The sequence below is a fragment of the Sus scrofa genome, chromosome X, assembly GCF_000003025.6.
Source record: "Sus scrofa isolate TJ Tabasco breed Duroc chromosome X, Sscrofa11.1, whole genome shotgun sequence".
Taxonomy (NCBI): domain Eukaryota; kingdom Metazoa; phylum Chordata; class Mammalia; order Artiodactyla; family Suidae; genus Sus; species Sus scrofa.
This window is the reverse complement of record NC_010461.5, coordinates 12,468,615-12,486,336: the sequence shown is the minus strand read 5'-3', so window position 1 is coordinate 12,486,336 and position 17,722 is coordinate 12,468,615. Positions and strand designations below refer to the sequence as shown.

The 17,722-nt window shown below is 40.5% G+C and overlaps 1 long non-coding RNA gene across 2 annotated transcripts in view; it reads right to left on the bottom strand.

Annotated features, from left to right (window-relative positions):
- The window catches only part of LOC106506905, a 98,141-nt gene that overhangs the window by 9,761 nt on the left and 70,658 nt on the right, over positions 1-17,722 (bottom strand). The window contains exon 3 of one of the 2 annotated variants that reach the window (XR_001302558.2): positions 10,299-10,411. This is a non-coding gene — a long non-coding RNA (uncharacterized LOC106506905). Of the gene's footprint in view, positions 1-3,342; positions 10,412-17,722 lie in introns of those variants that run through there. The other variant, XR_002340863.1, reaches the window with a different exon arrangement.

The window sequence follows — 17,722 nt, the reverse complement described above, 5'->3', positions numbered from 1 at the left end:
CCAAGTCCAGCCAGCTATATGCTTCTGTACTACCTGTGAGTGAGGAGTGGTTTCTTTCTGTCTTTTTTTTTAACAATTGTTAATGGTTGAAAAAGAATTAAAAGACGAATATTTCATGAAGTGTGAAGATTAGATGGAATTTGAATTTCATCCATTAATAAAATGTTAACAGAACACAGCCATGCCTTTTTGGGTTTGTATTGCCCATGAGTACCTTAGGTCTACAACAGCTGAGCTGAGAAGCTGCTAAAAAAGCCCATGTGACTCACAAAGCTTAAAATATTTCCTATCTGACCCTTTACAGAAAGAGTTTGCTGACCCTTAATTTAGACATTTTCATTCTGTTGCCTCGAAGCTGATGTCTAGGCTATAAATTTATAAAAAGACAAGGCACAGCAGCATCCTTTACACACTAGGTCACGTCTCTATCACAGCATAACAAACTGTGCTCTTGTATAATACCTTTTGCTGCTGCTAAGCAGGATAAAGACATATAGCATTGCAATAGGAAGAAATAATTGAGAAACACATGGATTCTTTGTTTCTAAAACTATCTACTTAAGTATCCCATAGTTGTGCACACTCTTACAGGAATATGTAGAATCCAAAATAATAACTATTCACTACGTATTGCTTCACAATATCCAATCACTCAATTCAAAGAACACTGTACCTCAGCAGAAGACCTACATAGACGCTTTGCCAAAGAAGACATATATATGACCAAAAGGCACATGAAAAAAATGCTAAACATCTCTAATTATTAGAGAAGTGAAAATCAAAACTACAATGAGGTACCACCTCATATTCATCAGAATTATTATTAAAAAGTATACAAATAACAAATGCCGGAGAGGGCAGGGAGAAAAGGGAACCCTCCTGTACTGTTGGTGGGAATGTAAACTGGCGCAGCTACTATGGAGAACAGTGTGAAGATTTCTTAAAAAACTAAAAAACAGAGTTGGCATATGATCCAGCAATCCCACTTCTGGGCATATATCTAGAAAAGATGAAATCTCTAATTTGAAAAGATACATGCACCTCAATGTTCATAGTACTGTTTACAATAGCCAAGACATGGCTGCAACCTAAATGTCCATCGATAGATGAATGGATAAAGATGATGCAGTACATATATACAATGGAATATTACTCAGCCATAAAGAAGAATGAAATAATGCCATTTGCAGCCACATGGATAGACCTAGAGATACCATACTAGGTGAAGTAAGTCAGAGACAGACAAATACCAGTGATATCACTTATATGTGGAATCTAAAGTATGACAGAAATGAACTTATCTACAAAACAGAAACAGACTTACAGATATAAAGAACAGACATGTGGTTGCCAAGGGGCAGAGGGTTGGGGGGACAGTTGGATTAGGAGGTTGGGATTAGCAGATGCAAACTATTACATATAGAATGTATAAACAACAAGGTCCTATTTTATAGCATAGGGAACTATATTTGATATCCCATAATAAACCATAATGGAAAAGAATTTTTAAAAAAGATTTAGGAAGTTCCCATCTATAAGAACATTTACCAATCTATCAACTCTACAACTTATAGTGTCTTTAAAATATGAGTATAACAATCCTATCCAGAGCTGTGATGGCAAATTATACTGATTCTGGGCATTTGCCTCCTCACCTGTTCATATTCTAGGATTTCTCATATTTTGACATTAAGTAAATTATGAGGCCAAATGATACAGCAAAAAGAACGCTGGACCTAGAATAGGATTTAAAATCTAAAAATGTGCATTTATATCTTGGTTATACCACTTACTTTGGATGAATTTCATAACATTTTATAGCCCTGATGTCCTTATCTGTAAAGTGGGAATAAAATTACACTTCGTAAGACTTCTAAGTAGTAATAATTATGTATGAGCATCATGTTTACATTATGATTATGATGCTGATACATTCATTCTATCTCCCAGTCCCTTCCCTTCTGCTCCCTCAACCTCACTAAAATTACTTCTGTGATATTGAGAAAGCCAATCTGTTAAGAGGGTTCCTCAGTTGGTGTGGCCAGCAAATCATTTTTTAAAAATTAGTTGTTTAAACTTTTTGATTAATTGTTCCTATAAACTCACTTAAATAATGTTTGGCCCTTAAGCAGACAAAGACTAAACAGTTTAATATTGCTTTTATTCTGTGCTTAGGAAAATAGTCTCATTTTCAGTTAGCAGGATCAAAGATAATCTCACTAATAAGAGACGACGATCAATTAATCATGAGCTACACTGCTGTAAAGAGAAAATGCTCACTTCTGTTCTGCAGTCATTATCCTTCAAAAACACTGGGGGTGTATCATCAAAATATGGGAATGATTATCAGATCTTTTGAGTTCTGAAGTAACAATTTAAAATATGATTAACCATTTCCATGGAAAACATACCTATCAAGAGCCATAAAGGGACAGAAATAATTGGCTCTAGATGCCGTGGTGAATAATGTCAACTCCTATGTATATGTGCAGGGCACTGGGAATTTAACAGCACTGATTCGAGGGTCAGGGGTCTGAATTATAGTCCTAAATATAACACCATCCAGGTGCATGAAATGGTCAAATGTTGCTTTATGAGCCTGGTTTTGAGTTCACAAATGTTATTTCTCCATTCTAATGCAATTTGGTGAGTGTGCCTCTTAAGTGCTCTTGGCCCAAATCAGGAGGATGTTCCTTCTAATAGAGCAGTGATTGAAAGGTTCAAAAGTCTAAAAGACATTGGTCATAAGGGTTGTTGGGTTTTTTCCAACAATCTCTTTTACTCTACTTAAGATGATATGCAATAAGAATCTGATACCACTCCGAGTCTCTTGGCCAACTGCTTATGAGGTTTCTTTGCTTTGCCTCCTATGTTCTGGCAGTAAAGACTACTTCCCAAATAAGGTCAGACTCCCTTGGATGAGTTTTGGCCCCAGACAAAAAGATCTGATTTGCTCTTTAATACCTGAGATGATTAAGAATAATGACCTCTGAAAAATAAAAAAAGCAACCTCTGATATTCAGAATGAATCTGATGTTCACAATTAAACCTCAATATTTCTCAAGCTTGTTTGACACTCATGGCTAGGCCATAAACTCACAGATTATCAGCCTCAAACAAGGTTACTCTGAGACCATGATAAAATGAAAAGAAACAAGACCATTTCATAATTTTATTTATTTATTTATTATTTTTTATTTGTTTTGCTTTTTAGGGCCATACCTGCAGCATATGGAGGTTCCCAGGCTAGGGGATGAATCAGAGCTACAGCTGCCAGCCTGTGCCATAGCCACAGCAACACCAGATCCGAGACACGTCTGCGACCTACACCACAGTTCACGGCAACACTGGATCCTTAACCCACTGAGCTAGATCAGGGATCGAACCCTGCAACTCCATGGTTCCTAGTCGGATTTCATTAACTGCTGCATCACGACGGGAACTCCCACTTCATAATTTTAAGCACAAGCAAAAACAAGGTCACTGTGTCACCTACAAAATAATACTGTCCTCACTTTCTGACAGCATCCCATTTAGACCAATCTCCTGCTTCCTTAGACTCTCCATAACTCACCCCTCTGGATCCTAAATCCTATAAGATGTCTTAACACCCTTTTACTGAGGGACCCCATGCTTCCCTGTAGTGAGTAGTAAACCCAACTTACTTAATCAAGTGTGCTTCCAGTGGCCTTTGGCTAAAAGGCACTGACACTTCCAAATACATCTTTTCCTCCCTCATCTGAGACACCAAGATCCAGGCTGACAGAAACACTATAAAGGTACAAGCATACAAAAAAAAAAAAAAAAAGAAAGAAAAGAAAAAACCTCACCACATACAGCAAGCTATAAAGACTTGGCAGAAAAATTCTACACTCCAGTTTGTCCCTTTTGTAACTTTTCATTAATTATCTCTTGGAAATGAAATCTCTCGAGCTTGATCTATAAAAAGAAGAAATTGGACTAGAAGGGTATTTCCCAAACTGTGTTCCTTGGAAAACTGGTGTCCTTCAAATGCTTGTAGGTGAAAGGATTCTATGGGAAAATGTGTCTGAGAAACTCTACATTCTAGAGTAAGTCCCCTCTTACAGTTTCTTACACTTCTAGTTCCAGTCCTACAAGCTACTTTAAGGGTCATTTAAACCTCTCTTTACTTAAATCTCATTTCCTTACCTGTGAAATGGTTCTTGTCGTTGGCCACACCCATTCCCCAGGGTTTGGAGGCAAATGAAAAATGTGACATAAAAGTATTTCAAAAATAGGAGAGCACTCTGTTCAGGTAAGACATAGAGGCAGCACTGAATTCAACAGTGAGATCCCTAAAGACAAAGCCTAGTCCAGAAATCTGGCCAAGAGGCTGTGTGTGTGTGAACTAGAGCTAACACCGTGAGGAAGGAGAGGCTGGGTATTCCCCGGCTATGGCTGGGTGAAATCAACCAAAAACTTGCACATTATGCAAGTGTATTATGTTCACAGATTCTATAGGTCAGGATTTGAACAGTGCATTATGCGGATAGCTTGTCTCTGCTCTACAATGTCTGGGACCTCAGCTGGAAAGTTTTGAAGTGACCCAGTGGCTGGTGGCTATAGTCATCTTGAAGGCTTCCTCATTCACGTGTCTGGTGGATGAGGCCAGCTATTGGCTAGACTCTTATACATGACCTCTCCATTTGGTCTCTCCAGGTGGGCAAGTTGGAGCTTCCTAACAGCATGATGGCTGGGCTCTAAGAGAGCAAGAGGAAAGTGCAAGGCATGTTTACAACCTATCCCGGAAGTCACATAGTGTCACTTTTGCCATGTTTTAATGGTCACGGTGATCACAATTTCACCAAGATCAAGGGGAAGGGACATAGACCATACCACCCAATAGCAGGAGTGTCAAGGTCACACTTAAGAAGAGCATATGGGATGGGAGACATTTTCGGGGCCATCTTTGGAAAATACAGCTTCTTACTCTGAGGCAGATGAAAAGTCAATGAAGAAATATGGATTCTTGAAATCTGGCTGGAGGAAGAACAAGAAGAAATCAAGGATTTTCCCAGATTTCAAGCAGACTCTAGGTGGAAAAAAGAATAACCACAAAAGGGAAGGTTTGACTCAGAGTCAGTCTGGGTAGAAAGTTCAAAAGATGTTCCCAGTTGTTGTGCCTTTTGAGTTTGGAGAAAAATGTGAGCATGTTTACTGGCAAAGGTATTGCAGACAAGAGGAAGAGACTAAAGGTAGAAAGTAGGGGAGAAAAATTAATAGGACAAGATTCTGGAGGAGACAGATATGATTAAATACTCAGCAGTTTAATTTCACATGGAGAAATGCTATTTTTCTGAGAAAACTGGAGGAGAAGATGGGGGAAATGGAACAGAATTCTAAGACATTCTGAAGTGGAGAAAAGGGGAAATGGCAGATCTCAAAGGGAACAGCCTACCTTCTCAGGGAAGTAGGAGACAGAAAATCTACTGAAAGTAAGATGAGATGCCTTAAGGTCCATAAGGAATAGAAATGACTAGGCAAGGAAATGAATAGGAATTTTTAAGATATGACTCGAGTAGTTCTTATTTTTGAAAAAAGATGAAATATTGGTAAAATGATAATTGTTGACACTGGGTGATGGAATTTGGGAATTTAGTATATTGTTCTCACTGTGTATGATTGAAATTTTCATAATAAAATGTTTAAAATGTTTAAAAAGCTATTGAATAATACACTTATCTCTGTTATTTTTAAAGAAACTTTTAACGTTGCATTCTTATTTGTGGGTTGTCAACTAAAATGTTTCTGTTAGGACAATGGGCTTCAGTGGTGAAAGGATTTTTTTATTTGTCTCATACTTATTAACTGTCCTGAATAAAAGTTCAGTCAATTCAAATGTACCTGTAAAATCCTCTGCCTAATGCTTTTTAAAATGCCTGTCATACATTGTAAATCAACTATAATAGAAAAAATAAAAATCTTAAAATGCCTGTCATATACTTTAGGCAAGTTCTGAAATGATTTTGCTTATTTCCCCTAACAGCACATTATAGAGTTTGTAGAGCTTAAAAAAAATCTTATTTCTTTATTATTATTATTATTATTATTATTATTATTGGTGAAGGCAAGTTGGTTTGGTTCTATTCTGTCCTCTCCACAACAATATCCAAGGGAAGACTATCACAGGGTTTCCAGTCTTGCTAGATTTCTTCCTGGCACTGGGAAAACAGTGAGCTGACAAAATAAATAGCTCAAATTTCAGAAATGCATTAGAGTGATATGGAATCCTATATGCTTCAGAGCCCTAATCAGCAACTCATTTATATTCTTGGGGATTGAAGGAAACATATTAAGAAAGGATAATCTTGCCTTGTACAAAACTGTCCCAGTCAGCTAGCAAGAAATATTAAAGACGGAAGAAAACATCCATGAAGCAGCCACTTGGTTTTCTGAAGCATGCCAATGATAGCTAGAATTCATCAAGTTCATAGTTTCACATCTCAAATTGTGAAAAGCGACTAGGTAGCGTGTGTGATTTTGACCTTTAATCAAGATCTCTTTTTCTGCATTATATTAGGAATAATGAATTGTCATAAAGATCATATGACTCAAAGCAATATTCTGGGAAAATAGCTGGTGGATTTTAGAAGTTAGATGGCAAGCAACTCAAAATATTTTTTAAGATCCTGCAACTATCTTAAAAGGAGAGTAGCCTAGCTTTCCAGCTTTAGTTCTTACCAAACTATCCACTTGTTGAACAGTCTCCTGTTCAGGTAAGAAGCACTAGAATGAAGGATATAAGTAATACAGTGGATGAAAAATCTGAACAAGATTGAGGGAGAGGGCGAGAAGATCAGGGAGATTAACAAAAGAGAAGACTCAAATGCATGAACTCAAGGTATGAGGGACAGAAGACACCATGCGTCCTTTGCTGAGGGGTCGAATTACTTCTTTCATATCATGACAGCAAAGTGAAGACAGAAAATGGGAAAATTTTCAGTCGGATACATTTTATTGGGAAAAATAATGCCTCGCCAACTTCACTCTCCATGACCTTTAATAGCAATTTGAGGAATGCAAAGGAAAAATTACGGATATCAAATGACAGGACTCACTGACACCATTCCTCCATTGGCTAACCTTAATCACAAGCTGCTGCCCACAAAGGAATTTTTATTCAATGGAGAAATACGCATATGACGCTTTACCCTCGCATCTTACTAAAAAGTAGTTCTGGGATTCATTTGCATTGACTACAGACTGTGTCCGGAGCTCTGCTCCTGATTTTGATGTTGGAAAAATTGTAAAGAAGTATAATACATGACAAACCAGGGAAGCAAGAGACTAAAAGTGAGGCTAGAGTGGGACTGGTGGTGATTCTCTAAATCCCCTCACCTCCCTAGTGGATATAAACTTTCAGTCCGCTAAACACAGACACTCTTAATGGCCAACGTGCCATAAAGATGGTCAGTTCATCCTTTCCTTTTTGGCTTTAGTAAATTCCCAAAAGATCTAGTCAAAGAGTGGTGCTAGATAGACTTAGTGGAGACGCCACTCATTATGCCCTTGTCCAATCATCTCAGGAGAAAGCCTTGTCCAGGGCTAGGCACAGCCAAACCACATGGCCCCTGTACTCTGGAGCCTGTATGACACAGACCTGTGGCCCTAGTAATGGAGGCAGGGCTCTACCCTGGTCCAGCTCCAAGCCCTGACAGAGACTAACTCTTGTGCTAAAAGAGTGAGGGGTAAGGGCAGACATAAAGTCATCAAAATTGATTCTAGGTATTGAACATGAAGCAAATAGAATTTTTGTGTCCAGGCCTCCCTAACTGTGGTATGCTGAACAGTGTCCTTCCCCAAAAATGTCCATGACCTAATATCAAGAACCTGTGTATAGGAGTTCCCATTGTGGCTCAGTGGGTTACAAAGCCGACTAGTATCCATGAGGATGTGGTTCGATTCCTGGCCTCGCTGAGTGAATTAAGGACACAGTGTCGCTGTGAGCTATGGCATAGGTTGCAGACGCAACTCAGATGCCATGTTGCTGTGGCTGTAGCATAGGCTGGCAGCTTCAGCTCCAATTCGACCCCTGGCCTGGGAACCTCCATAAAAGAAAAAGAACTTGTGTATGTGTTACCTTGCGTAACAAAAGAGTTTTTTGGTTTTTTTTTTTTTTAGATGTTATTAAATTAAGGATCTTGAGGAGTTTCCTGGTAGCTCAGTGGGTTAAACATCTGGCATTGCCACTGCTGTGGCTTTGGTTACTGCTGTGGTGTGGGTTCGATCCCTAGCCCCAGAACGTCCACATGCCGTGCATGCAGCCAAAAAGAAAAAAAAAAATTAAGGATCTTGAGATGGAGAGATTATCCTGGATGATCTGGGTATGCCCAATGTTTTCACAAGAGTACTTATAAAAGGGACGCAAGAGGAGTTAGGTGATTTGATAGCAGAAGCTGAGGAACAGAGAGACAGACAGACAGACAGAGATGTGAGGATGCTACACTGCTGGCTTTGAAGAAAGAGGAAGGCCATGAGCCAAGGAATTGCAGGTGGCCTCTAGAAGTCAGAAAAGGCAAGGAAACAGATTATCTGCTAGAACATTCAGAAGGTATGCAGTCCTGCAAACCCATTTCAGACTTCTGACCTCCACAATTATAATAAATTTGTTTTAAGTCACTAAGTTTGTGGTCATTTGCTACAGTAGCACTTGGAAATGAGACTATGCCAAGAGCCTATACAGACAAGATGAGATCAATTCATTCCTGGTCCCTAAATTCCAACAGTGTTAAGTCCCATCAGATTTGTCAGTGGGTCCAGGCTTTGCTTGACTCCTCTCCACAAATAAAAGGGAAAGTTTACATTTTCTAGGAATTGCCTTGGTTGTTTCCAGCTGAGTCAGTCCCCTCCTGATTGGAAGCACTCCTCTCCTCCACCCATGGGGCCACTCATGACCCTGCTGCTGGTCACTGTCCACACCCAGGATTCACTTCCCTTGCATTCCTGCATCACCCCTTTGTATTGCTTCACCCAAAGCATGGCCTGGGTCAGCTTCCCTAATTTCTGAAATGAAATACAAGGCTTCAGCTTGTAGTAATAAGAACATAATATTAAGTAATGATAAAATTACTAGATGAGGAAGTTACAACACAGAAGTAACTGTCTTAGGTTAGATTCCCTAGAACTGGAACCTGAGATGAGAATTCTTAGGCATGTGATTTCTTATGGGCGAGAGAAGAGGAATGATGGAAGCAGGATGGGGCAGGGGAAGGAGTGAAGTAATCATAGGCTTTCATTGGGAATTCAGCTTCAACCTGATCCCACAGGGAGGGAATTCTGGAGTACAAATTGTACCAGAGGACAGTACCACCTTGAAGGCAAAAGGGCCAGTCTTTTGGATCCCATGTCAATCTATCACTGGCCATAGCCACTTGGGGAGTGAGGCAATGAAACCTCCCAAATGAAGAGACTCCCATTCTGCCAAGGGCAAATCTCCAGAGAAAGAGGCAGGGATGGACAGGCAACACTCATAGCTGCTGAGGGATGGCACTGGGGTCCTTAAAAGGGATGTGGGTGGGCACCAACAGCATCCATTACAACGACGTGTAACAAAGCTGACAACTAGTCTCTGAAGAGCATCTGTGCCAACAGCCCTGGCCTCACCACTGTTTGAAAGAGTTAACTTCACTCTCCCTTTCCCACCTCCTTTCTCCTCCACCAACAAAAACATCCTTGAGCTGTCTCTTCTCCCTGGAGTGTCCCAGAGATACTTCTTTTTCCCTTAAAGATGTAACCCAACCTGGTTTCAGTTTCAGGATCTTCCAAGAAGACACTGGAACACATTTGTCCTAACCTGACCAACATAAAATTGAGTAACAGGCATGTACAGCACCCACAGTCCAAGCTACATTGAGCCAAGGTGATTAGCTGGGATCATCTCCCTTTCACAGCCTTTCATTCCTCCTGGGGAGGCGAAGATCAATCTTCCACTTTATTTCTGCCATGCAAAAACATCTCCATGAGTACAAGCAATAACATGCAGGCAGTGAAATCTATAAACCACTTCCTTGGGAAGAACATATCACCAAAAAGTGTTATTCATACTGCAGCTGGCAACACATTAGTGGTCTAGAGAAAAAATTAATGAAAAAACGCAGACTGGAAGAGATTCAAATTCATTTCAAATAATAAACACACATGTTGCTTCACAAAGACCTTTTTTCAGTTATATCTATTCATATATATATATCTCAAATATGTGTATGTTCTCAGTCATGATGATTTTCTTATTAAAGGCAACAGTCAGAAAAAAAAAAAAAGGTTGGGAAAAAACTCACCAATGTAAACAGTTTTCACTACACGGATAACTTCTCTCATTTTCATCCAGAACTATTTGGTTTTCATTATGTTACAGCAGGCTTAGAAAACTCCATTTATTGTTGCTTCATGTCTACAAAAGAGAAAGATCCATTTGGCTATTTGTTTTCCCCCAAACAATAGAATTCTCAACTCCATTCCATATCCCAACGGTAAATTGAACTCTACCTCTCTATAAAGCCTGCTTTAAGATTTGAAATTACAACATTATGGATTGAACTAGGTAGAATTATGTCCCCTAAAAACATATGCTCAAGTCCTAACTCCCAGTACCTGTGAATGTGATCTTATTTGGAAATAGGGTCTTGCCAGATGTAGTTAAGTTAAAATGCGGTCATACTAGGTTAAAGTGGCCTAACCCTGTGACTGGTATTCTTTTTTTTTATATTATAGTTGGTTTACAGTGTTGTGTCAATTTCTGCTGTACAGCAAAGTGACCCGGTCATACATATATATACACACTCTTTTTCTCATACTCTGTTTCTCATACTTCCACCATATTCTACCCCAAGAGATTAGACATAGTTCCCTGTGCTGTACAGTAGGTCCTAACTGCCTATCCATTCTAAACGTAATAGCTTGCATCTACCGACCCCAAACTCCCCTTCCATCCCACTTCCTCCCCCTCTCCCCATCTCAGGCAACCACAAGTCTGTTGTCCGTGGTCTGTTTCTATTTTGTAGATAGGATCATTTGCGCCATATTTTAGATTATATATATAAGTGATATCATATGGTATTTGTCTTTCTCATTCCGACTTACTTCATTTAGTATGAGAATCTCTAGCTGCATCCATATTGCTGCAAATGGCATTATTTTGTCCTTTTTTGGAGCTGAGTAGTATTCCATTGTATATATTTACTACATCTTTTTCATCCATTCATCTGTCAATGGACATTTAGGTTGTTTCCATGTCTTGGCTACTGTGAAGAGTGCTGCCGTGAACATAGGGGTGCATGTATCTTTCTGAATGAAAGTTTTGTCCAGATATATGCCCAGGAGTGGAATTTCTAGATCATATGGTAGTTCTATATTTAGTTTTCTGAGGAACCTCCATATTGTTTTCCATAGTGGTTGTACCAACTTACACGCCCACCAACAGTATAGGAGGGTTCCTTTTTCTCCACATCTTCTCTAACATTTGTTATTTGTTGACTTCTGAATGATGGCCATTCTGACCAGTGTGAGGTAGTACCCTATTGCAGTTTTGATTTGCATTTCTCTAATAATTAGTAATGTTGAGCATTTCTTTATGTGCCTGTTGGCCATCTATATGTCTTCTTTGGAAAAATGTCTATTTAGGTCTTCTGCCCCTTTTTTTTTTTTTTTTTGTCATTTGTCTTTTTTTAAGGACTGCACCCGAGGCATATGGAAGTTCCCAGGCTAGGGGTCGAATCAGAGCTGTAGCTGCTGGCCACAGCCACAGCAACTCAGGATCCAAGCCAGTCTGCAACCTACACCACAGCTCACGGCAACACCGGATCCTTAACCCACTGAGCAAGGATCCTCCATGTCCTCATGGATACTAGTTGGGTTCATTAGCCACTGAGCCACGACAGGAACTCCCCTGCTGCCCATTTTTTGATGGGGTTGTTTATTTTTTTGTTTTTTTAATTGTATGAGCTGTTCATATATTTTGGAGATTAGGCCCTTGTCAGTTGCATCATTTGCAAAGAATTTCTCTCATTCTTTGGTTTGTCTTTTTTTTGTTTGTTTTTGTTTTTTTTAGGGCCCCACCCACAGCATATGGAAGTTCCCAGGCTAGGGGTCGAATCAGAGCTGTAGCTGCCAGCCTACACCACAGCCACAGCAACATGGGATCAGAGCCATATCTGTGACCTACACCAGAGCTCACAGCAAAGCCGGATCCTTAACCCACTGAGCAAGGCCAGGGATTGACCCCACATCCTCATGGATATTAATCAGACTCGTTTCTGCTGAGCCATGATGGGAACTCCATGTCTTTTTGTTTTTTTAATGGTTTCCTTTGCTGTACAAAAGTTTTTGAGTTTAATTAGTTCCCATTAGTTTATTTTTGTTTTTATTGTCCTTATCCTAGGAGGTGGATCAAACAAGATATTGCTGTGATTTATGTCAAAGAGCATTCTGCCTATGTTTTCCTCTAGGAGTTTTATACCATCTAGCTTTACATTTACGTATTTAATCTATTTTGAGTTTATTTTTGTGTATGGTGTTAGAGAGTGTTCTAATTTCATTCTTTTACATGTAGCTGTCCAGTTTTCCCAGCACCACTTATTGAAAAGACTATCTTTTTTTCCACTGTATGTTCTTGCCTCCTCTGTCATAGATTAACTGACCATAGATGCTTGGGTTTATTTCTGGGCTTTCTATCCTGTTCCATTGATCTATATTTCTGGTTTTGTGTCATTACCATACTGTTTTTATAACTGTAGCTTTGTAGTGTAGTTTGAGGTCAGGGAGCCTGATTCCTCCGGTTCTGTTTTTCTTTTTCAATACTGTTTGGCAATTCAGGGTCTTTTGCATTTCCATACAAATTTTAAAATATTTTGTTCTAGTTCTGTGAAGAATGTCCTTGAGGGAAATTTGGACACAGAAACATACAAGGAAAATGCCACGTGACAACAGAGGCAGATGTTGAAGTGATGTACCCACAAGCCAAAGAATGCCCAGGATTGCGAGAAACCACCTGAAACTAGGAAGTGGCAGAGGTTATTCCTAAGAGCTTAAAGAGAAAGAATGGCCCAGCTGACCCCATGATTTTTGGCCTTTTAGATGCCAGAACTGTGAAAGAATACATTTCTGTGTCTTAAGCCTCTGGTAATTTGTTTCAGCAGTCTTAGGAAACTATTTTCAAAGATCTTAGGAAATATTTATATGTACCTGCTTCAATATTCATAAAACACCTCTGAAAATATAAACAAGAAACCAAAAACACAGGTTGCCTTTGGGAAAGGAAACAGGGCACCAGCAGGATATGGGAGGGTGATTTTTTACTATAATATTCTTGAATTTTAAACCTTGTGATATATTATCTATTTTAAAAATAAATAATTTTTTTTTAATTTATGGCTCAAACTCAACCTACCTAGAAATCTTCTGTATCTCCCCAGAGGTGGAAGCCTGTCCCTTTTTTTTTTTTTTTTTTTTTTAAATAAAAGGTAAAGTCCTAGGAAGATGAATTGTCCTCTTTCACAGAGAACTCAGAGGTATTTCTTTCCCTTTTGTACCAAAAACCCAGGAAGGCTAACTGCCCATTTTTATTCAGAGATATCTTTAGTCATCTGCCTCTTTCTTTCAAGCTATTTGCTTAAGGATAAAAAGGTACAATACTGGCAGCTGAAATAATGTTCCTATCCACAATATCCTTAATTACTGACTTAAATGAAGAGCCACTGTCAGATTCCCTCATTAAATGACATATTTTATGAGCAGATAACTCACATGAATGATTTAAGAAGGACAAACTCATCAGACAGGTTGAGGCTGAATCTGACAAGGTATACCTAGTTAATTATATAATTTGAATTGTTGGACAGAATGGGCCCAAAGGTCTTTCAACATCAAAGCCTCCAGTGGAGAAGGATGCAGTGTACTGGGGCCTTCAGCAAAATACTCCCACAAGGCAACTCTACACAATATTGGTGATCAATGCATACTTCATGAATTGAATAAAACGTAAAGCATAAAATGAAGAGCTAGAAGAGACTTTGGAATTCTCAGGCATGTTTACCCAGCAATGCTCTGAAAATGGGCACCAGGCTGTCTGGGATGGAATACTGACTTCACTTTAGCCAGGCTTTTTCTATGCTTAAGTTTTCTCATCTGAAAAATGGAGTAATTATATTATCTGCCTCTTAGGGTTGTTGAAGAGGTTAATAGAGATGAAGTATATGCAGTAGACTCAATTGGTACCAGATCCCATTTACCAGGCCAGAATACCCATCCCCCAGCTGGGGAGATTGTTGACTACTCCAGATGCCTCCTTCTCTGCAGAAGTGCCCTGGACTGATGGTAGCCATGTGCTCCAGGAAGTTACCCCACCCCATGGCCTATAGCAAATGACTGACTGACAGGGAGGTACAAAAGAGACTCTTCCTCTCAAAGCAGGGGTAACTCCAAGGTGTGGTTTGTATCTCAGAGCTTCTCTTTAAGGAAGGGAGACTACTTCTTAGCTCAGCCGCCCTACCCCCTCCCCTTCCTGCTTCTCTCCCTCCTTCAAGGGTTCTTCCTGAAGAGCACTACTTCAGTGTACTCCACTTTCTGCCTCAGGCTCTGCTTCTAGGAACCCATCCTAAGGAAGGAATAAATAGTTGATCCAGTTTCATTGTTATTGCTTAATCATGCAAGTTTAGGGCAAGCACAAAACCAAAGAACCTTTTATAGAGTCCACCCCAAAGGCTTACAGAGGAAAGTGGAGACATAAAACCTGAAAAGAAAGAAAATTACTTGGGTGAGTCTATTCCCAACTAACATTGAAGAGACAAACCAGGAGCCAGAAAGAGGTAGACTAGCCCTATTTAGATTTTTTTTAAAAAAACTAGAGACCCTGTGGCGAAGGCCTAAAATTAATATTATGTGCTGCCTTGACATCTGGTAAAATTGGTAGGGTCTCAAATGGCCTAAATGCAAGCTCCTCTCTCCACTCTGCATCAAAGGTTCTCTAGCTAAACATCTCTCCTTATCGCAGGGACCAAGCACCCCTCGAAAGTATTCACACAAGCAAATCACATCCTCCCACAAGAGCCAGAGTACACCTCTCTCAATATCACGAATCCTGCCTCTCATAGCCCCTGGTTGTTCACTCTGCTTCTGAGTACAATGCCCATGTACCCCTACATGGCATGTGGTATCCTCCTGTGCCAGACTGTGAGTATAGGTGACTAATAAACCACTGTCCATCTCATCTCTCCAGTGGTGGATGCTATATGCTAGGACATTTCCATAACTCCAGGGTGGAGATCCATATATCACCAGTGGAGTAAAGAGAAGGCAAGTAAAACAGACCCTTGTTACTAGGGCTTGTAAGAATTCTTAGTTTTTTAACTTCTCCATTGTTTTGTTAAACTTGCCAATTTTCATATATGAAAATGAGAAAAGTAGGTGGGATCAAGATGGTGGAGGAATAGGACATGGCGCTCACCTTCTCCCAAAAACACATTTAAAGAAAACCCCATCTACATGAAAAACAATTCTCACAGAACATCTACAGAACTGTGGCAGAACACCTCAGATTTCCAAAAAAGGCAAGAAACCCTCCATATAACTGGGTAGAATAAAAGGCTGGGGGTGGGGGAGTGAGGGCGGAGAAAGAGAGAGAGAAGAGAGAAAAAGGAATCAGGATGGAATGAGCACTCCAGAGAGGGGGCTGTGAAACAAAGGAATTGCACCCTGGGAGGCCACCTAACTGACAGGGCGATCAGCAGGGTTGGAAGGGGAGCTTCAAAGCCTCCGAGAAGAGCTCAGCAGCCGGTCTGAGGAGGGCAAAGCAGAGAGAGCCACACAGATGATCAGTACCATTGCTCAACCACAGTGTGAGACACTCCAGTGGGGTCTGGGCACTAAAGCCCAGAGGTCAGTTTCAGGGAGAGGACTGAGACTGGCTGTGTGAAAACAGCCTGAGGGGGCTGGGGAGTGGTGTGCCACAGTCGAGGGAGTGCAGGAGGACGCCTGGGACCACCAGAAACGCAAGCCTCCATTGTTGCGGAGGGCAAGAAGAGGGGGGTGGGAGTGTCATAGGAGCTTGTTTCTCTACAGATTCGTGGGCTCTCAGCCACAGGGAGCCTCTTGCTTGGACTATGGGGGCAGGTGCAAACCGCCACACCCATCTTGGACTCCAGAGCTGGGCACGGACCACCACCACTAAAGGTCCCTTGAACAGGCACTGCCTGTGGCCCCAGTCACCTCAGGGGTCATTGCCTCAGAGGGCCCTGCAACCAAGTGCCACCCGTTACCTCCCTGGGAGCACACATGCCCCACTGTTGCCATTGCTAAGAGCTCTGGACACCACCCCCATCTCCATGAGGGTCGCTGCCACTGCCAAGGGCCCTGTATCCCGGAGCAGCCTGCCACTCTCACTTCCCCATGGGTCTCTAACACTGCCAAGGGCCCTGCAACCAGGCACCGCCTACAGGTGCTACCCACTGCCCCCACCTCCCTGGAAGCATGCATAGACCATACAACTGCACACCCTCTATCAAAGGCGATAATGGCCTGCAAACACTGAGAAAAGAAACAGCAAGCATCCAAACCAAAAGCAGCCCTTGTGCCAAAAATATTAAACACACACAAACTGCATAGGGATGCTCCTGCATATAAATAGCTTTCCAAGACTGTGGTAGATAAATGTTTCTCCTAAATTCACAGAGTAAGAGAAATATAAATAAAATGAAGAAGCAGAGGAACCACCCTCAGTTAAAAGACCAAGAGAATTCCCCTGAAGGAACAATGAAACAGACCTCTGCACTCTACAGACACGGAGTTCAGAATGGAGGTAATGAAAATACTGAAGGAATTAAGAACAGCTATCAACAGTAATGCAAATTACTTTAAAAAGAAACTAGAAAATATAAGGAGCCAGGAAAAATTAGAAAATTCATTTGCAGAGACAAACCTGAGCTAAAGGCATTGAATGGCAGAATGAATAATGCAAAGGAATGAATAAGTGACTTGAGAGATAGAATAACAGAAATCACCTAATCAGGACAGCAGACAGAAAGCCAAATTAAAAAAAAAAAAAAAAAAGAAAGAAAGCAATATCAGAAATCTATGGGGAGCTCCGCTGTGGTACAGCAGAAACGAATCCGACTAGGAACCATGAGGTTGCAGGTTCAATCCCTGGCCTAGCTCAGTGGGTTGAGGATCCGGCGTTACCATGAGCTGTGGTGTAGGTTGCAGACACAGCTCAGATCTGGCATTGCTGTGGCTACAGTGTAGGCTGGCAGCTGTAGCTCTGATTTGACCCAGAACATGGGAAATTCCATACACCATGGGTACGGCCCTATAAAGACAAAAGACAAAAAAAAAAAAAAAAAAAGAAAGAAAGAAATCTATGGGATAATATAAAGCATGCCAAACTATGCATAATAGGGATTCCAGAAGGAGAAAAAAAGAAAAGGGGTTTAAAAATGTATTTGAAAAAACTATGGCTGAAAACTTTCCAAATCTAAAGAAGGAAACAGATATCCATATACAAGAACAGCAGAAGGCCCCAAACAAGAGACCTACACCAAGACATATTATAATAAAAATGGCAAAAGTTAAAGATAGGAAGAGGATTTTAAGGGCAGCAAGAGAAAAACAAAGAATTAATTATGAGGGAACCCCCACAGGGCTATCACCTGATTTCTCTATAGAAACAATACATGCCTGAATAGAGTGGCAAGATATATTCAAAGTTCTAAGA